General features: G+C 41.6%; 1 long non-coding RNA gene across 2 annotated transcripts; it reads right to left on the reverse strand.

Annotated features, from left to right (window-relative positions):
* Window positions 1–10,167: 10,167 nt before the first annotated feature.
* Window positions 10,168–15,437, reverse strand: LOC119474310. Of its 2 annotated transcripts, none has more exons than XR_005203553.1 (2): window positions 15,255–15,437; window positions 10,168–10,688 (listed from the first exon to the last, which is right to left on the reverse strand). It is a non-coding gene; the product is annotated as an uncharacterized LOC119474310 (long non-coding RNA). The 2 variants fall into 2 exon arrangements; XR_005203554.1 differs by having other exon boundaries at window positions 15,222–15,437.
* Window positions 15,438–16,259: the final 822 nt, after the last annotated feature.

The following is a 16,259-nucleotide window of genomic DNA, read 5'->3' on the forward strand; positions in this document are numbered from 1 at the left end:
ACTCACCACATGAGATTGATGCATACCTTAAACATACACTCATATTCAATATTGACGTGCAGTTTGCGCATTCGGTGTTTACATTGAATAATGTGACATTAGACTAATATCACTCGAATACTTTGACGCCATTAGAGGATGAAGAGTTGTGTAATAATAATGTTGAAACTTTTTTCTGAGGTCAAAGAGAGAGAGAGAGAGAGAGAGAGAGAGAGAGAGGCATAGAGTGGGTATTTGTAGAGCTCAGTATTCATTTATTTATTTCCGCTGAGGTAATATCAAGGCCGGCGCCCTGAAAATGTCTTTGCTTCAACAAGGTGCCTTGAGCCGGATAAGAGGGCCTAAAGCTTCCAGCAGCATGATGGATGAAAGTGTTCTATCTTGTTTATGCAACCTGACACAAGGCATCTGCTGGCCTCTGGAGAGCTCGCTTCATGCTATAACAGCCCTCTACCCTCCCTATTAGACAGTGAAACAGAGATTATCAAGGTATTTCAGATGTAGGAGATACAGTGGAGGGTTTAGGAAAATTACTGCTGGCTCAAGGACTTTAAATTCATTCAGTTTTTTTTGGCAACATAATCTGCATTTGTTTTACTTGGCACTGAACAACACCTTTCTTAAATCTAATACTTACAGTCTTAAATATCTGATACCTTATAGTTACAGCACATTAAAACTTTAAGACTTGATATTTGAGATTTTGAGTGAAATGTCTTGACAACTATTGGATAGACTGTCATGAAATTAGGTACAACCATTTATGCCTCCCTCAGGATGAATCCTAATGACTTTTATGATCCCTTTGACCTTCCATATAGCGCCATCATCAGGGCAAAATTTCAATATGTCCAAGACTTTGGTTTATGATCTGCATCAGCTACTTTGAGTTTAGTGCTAATTTGCAAGTGTTAGCATGCTAAAGTGCAAAACTGAGATGGTGAAAGTGGTTCACATTACACCTGTTAAATATTGACTTGTTAGCATTGTCATAATCTCTATAAACAGATTCATGTAGAATCTGTAGGCAACGGGACAAGATTTTGGCATCGGAAGCGTTCTGGTTTTCGTTTGAGTAGTATTGACCAATCACGTTCAAGCAGGCTTTGGTTGAATGCAGGTAAACAGTCTGTGTGTAGAGCAAAAGTGGATTAACGCATTGGCCAAAATGCAACGTGGGTGCCCACCGGCTATCGTCTGACGATGATTTAGCTTTTTGTTGGTTTGAAATTAGCTTCTAAACTGGCTACTAGCGAAACAATCCGGTCGTACTACACGTCATCTCTCAACTCCAACTTTTACCTCACAGAACGCGGGAGTATACATTCAACCCCACTTCAAAAAAATCCAAACTAACCCGTTCAGTTATTTCCAAACAGAGCACAATGTTGACTCAGCTAGTGCTAGCGTTCACATTGTTCATAACCGTATGGATTAATTTTGATTAGCTTACTCTGGTAACTTACTTAACTGCTATTTGCTAACATCTGAGTGGACGTTTCCATTAAAAAAAAAATGTACGGAGATGGATCCGCCCTTTAAGCAACACCAAGTTTAAATCTAACATGTGGCTAAAATTAGGAAAAGCAGAGTTTAAGCTCATATCTGATCTTCTACAGTACAATAAACCTTTCAACAAAGTGGCCTACTGACTTTACTACCTGTCTTCATGCCACATGTTCCAGCAGACAAACACCTCGCTAAAAGACATGACATTTTGAGTGATGGAATAGCGTGGACAACCACGGATCAAATCATAGAGCCACATCCCCATATCCTGCTGGCAAAGCTATTGTGGATCTTCACCGTAAATCCAGGACTGTGCCGATATAGTAAAATGTTTCATTAGATGTTATAGTATACTCTATTATTCAGCTGTAACATCCAGGTTTATTGCTCAGATTGTGAAACCCTATCTATCAATCCCCTGATAATTTTTCTTTATGAAGAAAATAAGTTCCCAGCCAACTATTTAAGTTTTATGGATTCTGTTATGAATTCTGGGCAAGCTTCCTATTTTCCAGTATATCAAGCAGGAGAGGGTGGACGCCACCAAGGTGGAAAGTTTGGCAAACTAGCGCAGGTGTGGATAGATGTGTGCTAAAACTGGAGCTTTTTTATGACCTGAACTGCTTCAATGAAGCCAAATCATGTAGCAAAACCCAACCAGCATTCACTGGTTACGCCAATATGCTTATGCGGTTTTTGCTTTTTTCAGATTACACAAATAAATAGGTACATATGGAAAAAATCTGCCAAACAATGTGCTGTGGGACACACTGTAATCATTATATAGTCATGTAATGTACCATAAACGCCATAGCGCGAGGCAGTGATGGAGTGTGTTTGCTCTTGTGCGGGCTCGCTTGGTTTTTGCTCCATATGTGAAGACCGCTGCTTCAATATCTCCTCCTCCATCTGTCTTTGTCATATGACTAACTCAAACATAATCTCCCATTCTGTGTTTTTTTTTTTCTCCTCTCTGACACCCTCAAGCTCATTTTGAAAACATTTCTGCAGGACACAAATCCCCTCAGACAAACAGCTGCTTGCATAAACTTTACCCCTTTCTTATACGGTATTTAAATGGGAAAACAACAAGAGAGAAAGAAATGAAGACAGCTGAAGAGAAGCAGAGGGATGCAGAGGGAGGGAGGGAGGGAAGGAGGCAGAGACGGGCCCGAGCACCAGTATAGGGAGAAAGTGCGGAGTCATGCTGCAGGAATGCTGGAGGGGGGGATTGCTGGCGTGACTGGCCCATTTTTCACAGCCATAATCAGAGCCAGCTGTCAGTGAGAGGGCCCATAAGATGGAGAGGGGGAGTAGGGAGGACGAGGGATAGGGAGGGGAGGGAAGGAGTGGGAGTATTGGGTTTTTGGAAGTAGTTAGAAGGCGAGGGAAGGAGGGGGAAGGCAAGGGAATAAAAAGGAGAAGCTGGTGGAGTTTTCGTGATGTTAATTTATTTCCTCTCTTTATGAGTAAAAGAAAAATCTGCGTTTGTGTAAACACGCCTTCGTGCACGCATGATAACAGTTGAAAGGAGGATCAGACTGTGGCCTTCACTCGGCCCGGCTGCAGCCTGAACCAGGTTAAAGGAGGATGGAGAGGGGGGGGGGCAGGGTGGAGCTTCCTGCCTTCCTGCTGCTTCTGGGACGTCTGCAGTGAAGAATGACAAAGCAGAAGCTCTCAAACAGCGTCTCCATGGAGTGTACAGAGCAGGGGTATAAAGAACAAAGACTAAAACCCACATAAAAACTAATCAAATAATATCATGACGTGCAATTTTCAGATTTTCATCGCATTATCGCAGATCAGGAACAGATGCATCTTTGACTAAAAATCAGCTTACAGTGCAGTACTTGTGTTATGCACATCTGTGGCTGTGGTAACGCTGCTGCTACCAGCCATGCCAGTGCTTTTACAGTCCCAGAGCTCCGAATGTAAACTCCTGGTGTGTTTATGTTTAGTCTACGGCCGTACGGTACATCTTCCGTCCGCTATATGTGAGGTTCTCTTGTGTTTTTGTCCCGCGACAAATGTGTTCATCCTCCCAATTGTAGGTCAAATTCGTGAACTTGTTGCACCCTAATTTGATGCATCATGAAAAGAGATGATCCTGATGACGGTTTCACTCTTAAAACACCCTCTGCGGGAAAGAATAAATCTGATGTGAATTATTGCACAGTCTTTTCCTGACGTAGGTTAAGGTATTAAGGTTCTGTGACAAGATCTTTTTATGACCTGTCTCCCTTACACAATGACACGTACTTTATATGACCCTCGGTAGTTTGATGGAAAAAGGCTCCAGTGGGAACGACTTGGCGTGTTGATTTTTTGGTGATTCATGGCCGTTAAAGAGGTGACCTCCTCGAAGTTGGAGTACCGACTCTTCACGTCAACCCCACATGCCTCTGACACAGACGGTACCCTCGAGACTTCCAAGAAACAGTGTCACTGGCTAATGAACTTTGCAGCCACTACACTGATGTCTTTCTTTCCTAAGTGGGTTAAAATAAATGACCTTGTCGCTTGCATTAGGCTCTGCTCTAAAGTTTTCTTAGAGAACTGGTTTTCTTTGACGCAGAGGCCTCCTCACCTGTTATTGTTTTTAAAAATACCCCCTCTTTATATTATTACAATGAGCTGTTAATAGAGGACGCGCCCAAGCAGAACACTTTAGAATCATACATCTTAGTGTCTGACAAGCTATTTTAGGCTCTAACAGAACTCCCCTTTCTGCCCACTTCCTGTGCTCAGGTCTTCGCCGTAGTTCAAACACAACAGGCTCACAAATCAACATGAGCTCGAGGCAAAAATGCCCGTGACAGGTTTTTTTTAAAATACCAACAAACGTAAAGATTCCTGTGAGATCATAAGCAGTAAAAAGTCCACGGTGGCCACTGACATTTCAAGTATTGAGGTGAAAGGATGATTTCTGTTTTGTGTGGGCCGTCGTCGATGAGTCTGTCCACAGAAACAGAAAGAAAGACGAGCTGTGTTCCGATTACGTACCAAATACTAATTGTGTTCAGTATCTAATTGAATAGTGTGCAGTTTTTGCAGTCATAACAAATCAATGCTCACTGCTTTTCTGTTTATAACAACAGGAAATGATACAAGACATGTCTGGTTCAGCCTGCTAAAGCAAAACAGAACTGCTGCTGGGCCACATTTTAACCCCCCAGTTTCATCAAATCTCTCTGTACTGTGTCCAGTTATTCCATGCTGGACCAAGTTTTGTGTTTGGTTATTTGATTTAACACTAATTCATTAAGGAATATGCAACTCATAACTGAAGTAACTGCTCTTTTCAACATGTCACAGTAGGAAATGTGTAAATAAAAAATTTAATGATGGCTGAATTCCATTTAGTTTCTTCTATTTCAGGGTCCTGGTGTCGCACTGTCATGGCTTAAGGCCTTTACACTCCGGGGACGTGACGAATAAACGACACAAAAATGTGAAATTCTGGCCTGCTAACATTACATATCTAGGGCTTTTATTGTGAAAAGTAAGAACGGAAGGAGTGGATCTGGTCTGTGCTCCCTTTGTCAAGGTTGAAAGGAGTAATAAAGTTTGCCGTCTTGGTTCAGACTACTGAGTCTCCGAGTTGTTGTTTCATAAATATAGGCGCAACTCAACCCGTTCCACACAACGTGATTGGTTGATGTCTTTATTTGCGGTGCGAAAGCTCAGAAAATTTACCTTGTTCCAAGAAAAAATAACAACGCTTTGTGCTGCCTTATATTTGCGTTCTGTGTGAAAGTATTCATGACAAAAACAATAGTTCAAAAAAATATCTTGACCTTCAAATTAATCTCAAAAGGCCTTCACTGGGACACCTATATAGAACAGAGACATCATTAATGTTATTAGTGACTCCTGTGCTTTTCCTACTATAACGAGTCAAAATGCTTGCTTGGGAAAAAGGGTTATGCAAGTCTTGAAACCGTCTCCGAGACAGGACTCCACCTAAAGGCCCTTATCCTGTCAGCTGATATTGTGCTTTGATGCTGCTCATTTCTAAACTAATTTTACATCAGCACAAACCAGGAGACCCAGTAAACAGCGGGTCACAATAAACGTTTGTCCTGCAAGTTTTGGCTCCATCTCCAGTTCACTTCTGTTGAAGCCAAGTGAGTTCACGAGTGTGTTTCCTGTTTCTCTGTGATTCACCTTTGTTCAACTTTGACCGTGAGGATGTGCAGGGTCGGCTAATGGAAACACTTCTTTGTGCAAACTGCATTGTTGGTCTCAAACACTGTTAAAAAGTTTGTGATTGTAAACATACTTCAAATGAACGTATTGTGTATTTATTAGCAAATCTGAAATGCATGATTTCATACCAACTTTCCCTGTGTTAGCTGTGTGTTCATCCAGCTCAGCTCCCTCTCATTTCTCTGTGCGGGAGTTGTTTATCAGACTGGGAGCGAGTGGCCTGTAGCCTCTCTTGAGTTTCAGCCAAGTCGAAAGTGGAACGGGTTCAAATGCTGGACTTTTGACTCCGACAGTGTGTGGACTCATGTGGCCCGGCTGGTCCATTATCAGAACTAGGGGGGCACGCTGACCCTCGCCAACCTTGATTTTGGGAAAGTGCAGCGTCTACTATGAAGTCATTACTCCATCGCCCACAGAACAAAAGGTGAGACCATGTCTGGGTTGGACGGTTTCTAAAAAACCCTCTCAGATGGTGAAGGGTCATGTTGAGTCAAAGGTTGTTTTGTTGACTAGTGATGTAACACAGAGCGTTTCAGTGAAAGTGGAGCTGTGGGCTCTTTTCATGTCTCTCTTGTGTTTCCTTTAACTGCGTCTTTTTTTCTTTCTCTTTCAGTCTTGCTTATTTTCTTTTTTCGACACACAAAGAGAAAAACACATTCACACACACGCAGCCTCTTGTCTTAACTCTAAATCTCCAGTTTCTTCCTCAGTGTGTAGAGATTAAGCTGAGAGTGTCCCCTCTTATCAACTGAAGATGATTTTCCCCTCACGTCTGCACCGCGGAGCTTCTCCTTGGGTACTTTCCAGGGCACTTTCTTCTGTTTGGCAATGTGTTGCCTTGTTTACCGAGCTGCTGAAACTCTGGCGACACCACAGGCTGTGACTCACACTGTGAACCCGGCAGTCGCTAGTTCAAGGTTCAGTTTACAAACAATGTTCTCTCTGGCCACGGTTACACTCGTCCTTCTGATGTGCTTTTTGAGATCTGACTCACTTTTTATATCCGTGAATCACCGTAGTAAATCTCCTTTGATTTGAGTTTATGTCCTGGCATCACATAATACAAGTTTAATTCCAAAATGAGAGATCCACTCTTATAATAATATCACAGCAATGCTGTCAAAATGAATAATAATAAAGCACATGATGAGGTTAATATTAAAGGTTATGAGTCACTCTGCACTGTTGATAATCTCATCAGCGTTTGAGAAATATTGACTGATCTGATAAAATCAAGTTGCAAAGTTTTTCCAAAATGGCCTGGTCCTACAATCAAGGTTAACAGAGGATATTTTCTTATCTTTAATCACCAGGTTATGACTAATAAGATGTAGGTTAGACATGATTGCCTCCACACAGCCTGCTTTATTCTCTATCATATGTTTCAGTACCAAGAAATGTTCAGGCAAGCATCGGTAGAGAACATTTAATGTGGGTTGATGACGATAGAAATGAGGATTAGAGATAATTTGCGGATTTGAGTTCACGTTCAAGTGTCAGTTTTTTCTGTGAACATAACGCATGCAGCTCTCACTATCGGCCTCGTGCCACTGCCGCACAGCTCGCTGCAGGAACTTATGTCACTTCCCCTCTTATCTTATTGATGTGGAAAGAGGAAGCCCCCTTACTTTCCCCAGACCTACTTATCACAGCTCTACAAAAAGTGTGGTAATGTTATTTCAGAGCTGAAATAACCTGAATTCTTCACATAGCAGCCACCGAGCAAATGTCAGAATCAACTTTTATTTCCTGGCTCATAACACACCAACCTGTGCTCAGTCGTATCGAGCAGGATGTTGGGGGTTATTCTCTGGCAGACATCCGTACCACCCACCGGGTTGTTTCTGTGCCTTGTACTGTATGAGTAAAAGTTGTGCTGCAGACTGTATGGAACATGCAGAGGAGGCGAGGAGCGCTCCGCTCTTTGATGCTGCTCTGTACATATGAAGGCATGAAGCGTCTCACCGTTCAGCCGTTTAACCCGTTCGTGCCCACACAAGAATAAGTTAGTAGCATGAAAGAACAACAACAGCCTTCTTCGTTAGGAAACCCCCCCCCATTGGATTTACTTAAGCACTCTGATATGCTTCATTATCATTTCCATGATGTCCATGGATCATCAGTCGGGCCAAAGGTCTTGTTATTTAGGTCAGAAAGTTTGTTGTTCTGCAAGATGTCATAGAAATGGCCACCCTTGTGTTTCCTAAGATATACTGTAGGGCCTATAAGACAATGTTCCAACCCATAAACATCACAGAAGTAGAACGCAAACCAACCTTCATCAATGTTCCCATGTTAACTGACCCAATAAGTATGATTTGGTAATCTACAAGAAGATAGAAGTCATCTAGAACCGGGCTGAATTTTGTAGTAAAGTATTGTAACCATATTGCCATAAAACAATGTCATTATTGGACGATAATTGTTGATTATTTTCAATGACAACATTTTTTTTTTTTTTTTTACATTCAATCCCAACAATTTTTAAATTCGGACTTTCTACAATATCTGTGAGGCTCTACTCAAACACCATTTGTAGCTATACCTACGAAAAGTAATGTACTGCAATTTGTATATATGTCCCACAAAATCAATTTGAATGTAATCCACATAATCGGGAACCAGGAAATATGGCTTTAGCTTTGGCCCAGGAGTTCGGCATTCGTGTCCCGTGTGAAACCAAAAGTCAATGTTGATTTATTTGTCACGTAACTTCCGTACTTAGGTTAGGCCACTTTCGATGTTTTTTTAACCCGATCCACAATCTTTTTCTAAACCTAACTAAGTAGTTTTACTGCCTAAACCTAACCACAGTGTGAAGAAAGACGTTTATTTTGAACAGACTGTATGCATGTAACGAGCGGAAATTGACGCGTGTTGCTGAACATTCATAGGAAAACGCATGAAAAATGAGGAATGACTTTTTGTAAGATATCATATGAACAATATGACTCCAGTCTCCTGCATGAAAGTTGGGCTCGCTACACCCATCCACCACCCCCATGTCCGCACCCGCCGCTTTTTGCATAGCAAATATAGGGCTGTTATGTTGAAACATTTGTTATATGTTACCAGAAAAACACAAGGTTTTTTGTACCAAATTTAGTTCCTCCTTTATTCAGACATTCAGTATGTATATAAACCTTTATTCAGCATCTGTCACTTGACCCCATGTTTGTCTAGGAAGGGCCAGGCTAAGTGGGTTTAAATAGTGCTGCATTACTTCCTCTGGGAAACTGTTAATGGCATGAACCGCTGGATAGCAACACAAGCAACGCAGATAAACCTCACTTGACCTCAGTTCTGTCTTGGAAACTATTTGAAGAATTGGAGAAAGTTCAATGTGCTTTTCATCAAATCACAAGTCATCAAAATGTCACAGAGGATCCTTTATTGTACAGTCACTCATCATGGAGGTGGATTGTGTAACACGGTCTCAAAAAAGTTTGGGTCTTACTAAAATGCAAATGCTATGAAAATAATGTCCCCAAATTATAGCAACAAGCCCAGATGATTTCCTGTAGCGGTGCTTAAACTCTGCTATTTCTGCTGGGCCCTGTTTATTTTGGGGGGGAGGGGGCCGGGAGGACGGGGACTGTGGACACATAATCCTCCCAGAAAAGTGATTTATTTATGAATTCCAGCGCAGAACCTCCCCTCCTGAGAGCCGGCCAGCCTGCCAGAAGTCATTGGCTGATGTTTACAGGACTGGATTGGCTAATTCCCATGGTGCAGTGTGCCTGCAGTGCTATCTTATTTATACAAGGCCTGATATGGGAGAACAGAGGGGTTTATTTTGGGATATTCCCCATAGATGGATCCGATTTCTCCAACTGGAGCGGTTTCCTCCATACGTGCTGCACTTCAGGTTCTGGCGGCGGGCAGCACGCCTGTGGACACAGCTCGCCACACGTTTAAGTTTAAAAGGGCTGAATTGGCTCAGCAAAGGAAGCCATGTCACAACATCTCAAACTAGACTCGTGACAATAGACTCAGTTCAGGAACTACACAGGAAGTTGACTATTAGTCTCATAAAAAGTGCATTGTTTCTCTTGTCAAAGCTGATTTCTCGTCTGTAATTGCATCAACTTGAATAACTTTAAAAAGAATTATGATATCATCGTGTTTAGTAGCTGGTATTTTTTTCAAATGGTGGGTCGTTAACGCAGCCAAAGAGTCAGCATCAAACTCAAACTGTATTTTATCTGGTGTGAGTGGATTTAATGATGTGATTGCGGGGATACAAAATGGTTTTCTTACCTCAACAAACACATTAATCACATTCAGAATACTTCACAGCGAGCAAAACATAACTCATGTTTGCCTTTTCAAAAGCAATAACCTACAGAGTGAGATATGCAAAGTGTTAGATTATTTCTCTCACGCGCTCAACAAGTGCTCGATGAGTCACTTTTGGAAGGAATGACGCTGAATTAGAAGCACGGGCTCTCACAGTCTGTAAATGTTTTAATTATGAAGCACAAACACATGGAGACACACGGTCATAACAGACCATATTTGTGATGTCCAAGCAACATCTGCCTTTTACAACACCTCACGTCATTATCAGCAGGTCAGACTTGTGCTTGCTGACGCACTGCGTCTGCAATGCCAGAATAACACCTTGCACCTTCCTGTTTATTTTTTTTACTGTCTTCGTCTTCCTCTCTTTTCTTTCCCAGCCCCCCACTGCTCCTCTCTCACATCCGTCAGTGATTTAATGATTATATAAAGGAATGAGGGCATTGTGGGAAGGAGTGCAGGGCGCTGAAACCCTGGCCCAGATGTTTTCCTCGCTGCTGAGGTGTGTTAGTCGTCTTCATCCTTCTGAGAGCTGCACAAGGCTGCTGCTGGTGGTGCTGGTCTCCATGACCAAGTTAGGCAAAGGAAAGTCCGAGAGGTCCCTCCCCGGTGTCATCATCTGCTGCTCGGAGGGGACATCTCTGATCCTGTTGATGTCGTTAATACTTCTGATGTGACAGAAGTACATTTATTCAAGTGCTCTACTTAAGTGCAATTTTGAGGTACTTGTACTTTACTTGAGTATTTCCATTGTCTGCTACTTTATATTACAAATATTGCACCTTTTACTCTACTACGACTTTAGTTACTAGTTACTTTGCAGACTCAGATTAATTAAATATAATCGACAAATAAATGTATTATTATAGGAGTTAAGCTAAGACTTTATTGATCCCCTTTTAATTTAATTTTAAAGTATTTAAAAGTAGCACCACTGACGGCGTTAATGCATCAGCTACGTGAACAAAGCACAGAGAAATAGTTGTTTTCTGATATATTGCAGGCTGTTCTCATACACCGTGAAATCAATTTGTATGTAATCCATGTAATCGTGAACCAGGAAGTATAAAAACGGAGCGGATTTGTGGGTCAACATCGGACTTTAGCCCAGGTGTGAAACCACAAATCAACGTTGAATTATTTGTCACGTAACTTCCGTACTAAAGTTAGGCCATTTTTGGAGTTATTTTAACCCAAACCACAAACTTTTCCGAAACCTAACTAAGTAGTTGTTTAATCCTAATCCGAAAAATGAGGATTAGCTTTTCGTAAAATATCATACGAACCGTTGTATGAGAATACGTTGCATATTAATGCTCTGAATGTCGTACAGAGAAGCTTTAAAGTAAAGTTTGATGCTAATACTTTTGTACTTTTACTGAAGTAACATTTTGAATGCAGAACTTTTACTTAACAACAAAGTATTTCTACTTTGTGGTATTGCTACTTTTACTTAAGTAAAAGATCTTAGCACTTCTTCCACCACTGTGTGACTCCACATTAACAGTAACTCAGGTTTTCTTATGATTTCCTCTGAACACCTTAAGCAGTCACCTTTCGTGATAACTGATGATGTCATAAAGGTGAGCTTGTCTAACGTTACTAAACGACCGCGATGAAGCAGTTTGACATTCTGAGGGAATAAACATAACATAACATAACAAGCTTTCTCGTGCACTTCCTTTTGATGCCATAGCTGTTGGGTATTTTTCCACTCACAGTGGATGCCGTATCTAGTTTCAGGTGCACATGCAACCGCACACGTGCACCTACAGTGTAGCACGACACGAAGAGATGAGCTGTAGCTTTGTGTTGTTCTGCAGTCGTGTGCGAACCAAAATAGTCGGTTGGAGGATTGCTTTGTTTTCCCCTCAAAAATACATAATGGACAACAGACTTTCTAATCAGCTCAAAGAGAGGAAGCCAATTGGAATAAAAACACGACTAGACTCCCACCAAGCTGTGACCACTGTCCCAGGGGCATGACTGAAGGAAACCCAAACACTGTGATCATATTCTTGTAATCATTTGTTAGCTGTGTGTGCTGTGCTGTGGGATTAGCGTGTCTAGAGAACTCAAGAGACAAATATCTTCTTGAACAAGAACAAGGATGGATGGAAACAGCATGAAGTTTACTGCAAACCCTGTTGACTTCAGTAACAGACGCAGCTACAATTTTGCAACAACAAAAAAATAAATTATATTTCTAAAAGTGGTGCAGTCTTTGACTTTCAGTCCGCCAGCTTAAAGAGAAAGAAAGTGGAGCAAATCTAAGTAGTTCATTGACATGTGAAGCTTTACCAATGATAGTTAATGCATTACATGCTGGACACTTTTGTACTGTTGTTAAATAAATGTGTAGACAGAGGTCCAGTTAGTGACTGGCTGATACATTATGATTTAAAGTTGGCCAATTTGGGAAATATAATACATGTTTTATCTGCTGAGAGTTAAGGCCTTTACACACCAGCGGGAGTGACATATAGACGACATAAAAATGCGAAATACTCGCCTGCAAATATTACATGTCAAGGGCTTTTATTTAGAAAGGTAAGAAAGGAAGAAGTGAATCTGGTCTGCACTGCCTTTGTTAAGCATGAAAGAAGTAATAAACTTTGCCGTCCTGGTTCGGACTACGGAGCCTCCGTGTTGTTGTTTCTTATGTATATGAAACAGCAATTCAACCCGTTCTGCACAATCGGTTGGTGACTTTATTCGCGGTGCGAAAGATCAGAAAATCAACCTTGTTTCAGAAAAAAACATGAAGCTCTTTCGTCGTGTAATATTTGCGTTCTGCCTCAAAATATTCATTACAAAAACAACAGTTAAAATATAAAAAAATATATAAAAATTTGTTGACATGCAAATTAATCGCACAAAAAAAAAAATGCCACCAGTGTGTGAAGGCCTTTAGATGAGAAGACTGAAACCACTCTCATATCTGTCTGTTAAATTTAAAGCTACAACCAGCAGCAGGTTAGCTTAGCTTAGCAAAAAGACTGGAAGCAAGGAGAAACAGCTTGCTTGTTTGCCTCAAAAAGATCACTAATTAACAACTTATATCTTGTTTCTTTAATCTGTACAAAAACTTAAAGGATGTGTGTAACATTTTGTGGGATCTATTAGCAGAAAGGGAATATAATATTCATAACTATGTTTTCATTTGTGTATAATCACCTGAAACTAAGAATCATTGTGTTTTTGTTGGCTTAGAATGAGCCTTTCATATCTACATAGGGATGTACATGTTTCCACAGTAGCCCGGAACGGACAAACCAAACACTGGCTCTATAGAAAGCCTTTAGTGTTTTTCCGTTTCCTGAATGCAGCCGTAGTTCTCTGACACACTTGTGAAACCTTGGCAATGCAAGCTGCCGAGTGCAAAACCGTGGTACTGCCGGCCGCTGTCTGACTTCCGTTGCTCCTAAAGTAGTGTTATTATGATAAGGATGGCCTCTGAGCGAGGCAAACGGCGTTACCACGGTTTTGCACTCAGCGGCTCACGTTACCGCAGTCTTGGAAAGGGAAGAGTTAGCAGAGGGGTACTCAGTTGGTTGCAATCTGGAACCATGCCGCTAGATGTCGCCAAATCCTACACATTACCTTTAAGTGTTAAAACAGCAAGTTGCTGTCAGGCGGATGTTTTTACCTTCAGACAGAGCCAGGTTAGCTCCTTCTAATCACATTCTGGCTCTAGCTTCATTTTTAACAGACTGACATGAAAGTGCCGTTGATCTTCTCATCTCACGTTTGGCAAGAAAGCGAAGCGTATTTCCCAAGATGTTAAACTATTGAACTGCCACTTTTCCTCATGAAACTCATGGTTGTTCAATGCTGCTTTCTTACAACATGAGCTCTCTGTTTTAGCCAAATTCTAATGTCATAATCGTGTAATTACTTTTGGCTAGGGCAAACATCAAAGTTATAATGGATTTAGAAAGTTGTAGCCTATTTTATTCATTCTTAGGTGCTCTTGGAGCCATGTTCCTCTTCTCCTTTTGACCAATGGAAATGGAAACCAGCTGTCCACATGGTTCAGATGCAGGTAAACCAGTAAAAATAGACACTCCACAGAGTCCAGAGGTGGGGGTGGGGGGGGGGATCAAGGAGAAAAATGAAATACTTCATGCTTGAATTTTGGATTCGGTATGTCAAAAGTTTAATAGCGGTTGACTTATTCATGTGTGCACCTTTAACACAAGGAGGTTTACAAGGAGGTGCTGGAGGAGGAACCTCTAAATCATCTTCATCTTGTCTTTCTCACTTTGTGTTTACGCCACGCCAGCACTAATTTCTTAAACATCTTCCTTGTCAGGAAACTGGTGGTTCACTCATTAGATTTGCGTGTTTAAGTGTTGAGTATTGTTGTTCAAGTGCATGCGTGATGTCATGGGAGGAGATGTTGTACCCTTTTCTTCTTGTTTATGTAGTAATCACAGAGTTGACTAGATAAAGCTGCTGCCTGCTGCTCAGGCTGTTGTCCCGCTGTGTTGTTGGTTTGAAGTGGTGCAGATGGAGGATGTTTGTGTCGTGTACTGTTTTGTGTAAAACCTCTGGGTCTTCATTGGGCTTTTAAATGGCTGGTGGTTTGTCTCTCTCTCCTCCTTCCATTCTGTCTTATTTTATTTTTCCACACCTCTTCTACATAGTTTGACACAAAACGCAACATCAAGTGGTTGTTGACTCCAACCTTAAAAATGTCAAAGATAAACTCAAAACACCAGGGTGCACCCACGCACCTCTTGAAGCCATCAAGAATTGAGTATTAAGAAAGTTTCAAAAACCACTTCCCCATTTTTTTTCTCTTTTCTTTGCAAAATGGCAATAATTCAACACAGGCTTGAGTTGCTCATGCGTTGCGCCAAAGTGTCAAATGCATAATGACTCAGATCAGCATAATGTCTCCGTCCTACACGTCTGCAGAGGTTGTTTTTGTGCTGAAGTGAAAAATGTTATAAACACATGAGTACATTTTTTATTTTCTTGTGCCTTGAACTCATAAAGTCGTGTAAACTTTAGATTTTCATGAATGACCAATACATCCCATTTGGAGAAAATCCACTTTTTTTCTCTTTTAGTTTTTTCTTTTAGGCCTCTTTCGGGAAAAAGCACGATGATTCATGATTTTCAAACACCCCTTGCTCTCTCTTTCACTCGCTCTCACAGCATGAAAATATATGACGCAGATATATGACACATACTTGTTCTTCTCCCCCCTTGGTTTCTGGTCTTACTTTGGTTGTGGAAAGCGGATTCATCGAGACAGGCAGGCCCCGTGATCTCCTCCGCCGAGCCCCTCTCCTCTCTTGCTCACTAACCCCAAACTCCTGTCAATGGTTTCCAGCTGGCCGTGGCGTGGCGTTTCTCCTGGGAGAGGAGGAGCGCTCAGCTGGCTCCAGGCTCTGACTTGCACACCATCCAAGAACCCCCCCCCCTCCTCTCTACTCCCCCCGACCCGACCCCACCCCCGTCTTTATTTGTTTAATTTGTGGAAAAACCCATAAACATTTGTGTATGATTTGTGGAAAGCGGCTGACGGGGAGTGTGCGAGCAGGAGGGCTGCGTATGTGTTTGTGTTTGCAGTACAAACTTCACATGCTGATCACGTCCAATGTCTTTAATGACACGTTGAGGTTACGAGGTAGAAAGTTAAGAACATGAGCTTTCAGCGTAGCTAGCATGGAGCGCTACATGTGTTTGGTGACGCGACTGGGAATCTGCTGAGAGGGTTAAAGTGGGTTGATGTGGGGGGGTGATAATCTACTTAAGAAGACTCATTTTATGTCTTTCATGTTATCTTGATGAGTGCAACATTTTGGTCTGGTGGCGAGGAACTTCTAAATATAGCTGACAGCGGTTCAATAGCAGGGCACAGCTTGCGTCACCTTGGGTAAATATTTCTCTTTTTGGCAACGGTTGTGTGCTCTAAACCTCGCTTTTTCCTGAACATTCAGCAGAAAAATCGAAGAGCGTTGGCTCGGTCACGGCTGCAGGTGGGCTGGATTTAGGAATTAGTTATTTAAAAGCCAGAGTTGATAAAAACTAGAGCACATAACGATTAAATAAAAAAACATTGTTAAAGGAAAAGCCAAATGTTTAAAGAGGACACATTAAAGTGAGCATACATTAACACAAAGATACTCGGTCACACACAGATTCAGTACACCGTCCCATGTGTCTGCTGGGACGCTGTGTTTACCTAGCAGGAGTGACGGTGATGACAGTGTGTTGTCATCGAG

This window comes from Sebastes umbrosus, chromosome 16 (genome assembly GCF_015220745.1).
Source record: "Sebastes umbrosus isolate fSebUmb1 chromosome 16, fSebUmb1.pri, whole genome shotgun sequence".
NCBI classification, from domain to species: Eukaryota; Metazoa; Chordata; class Actinopteri; order Perciformes; family Sebastidae; genus Sebastes; species Sebastes umbrosus.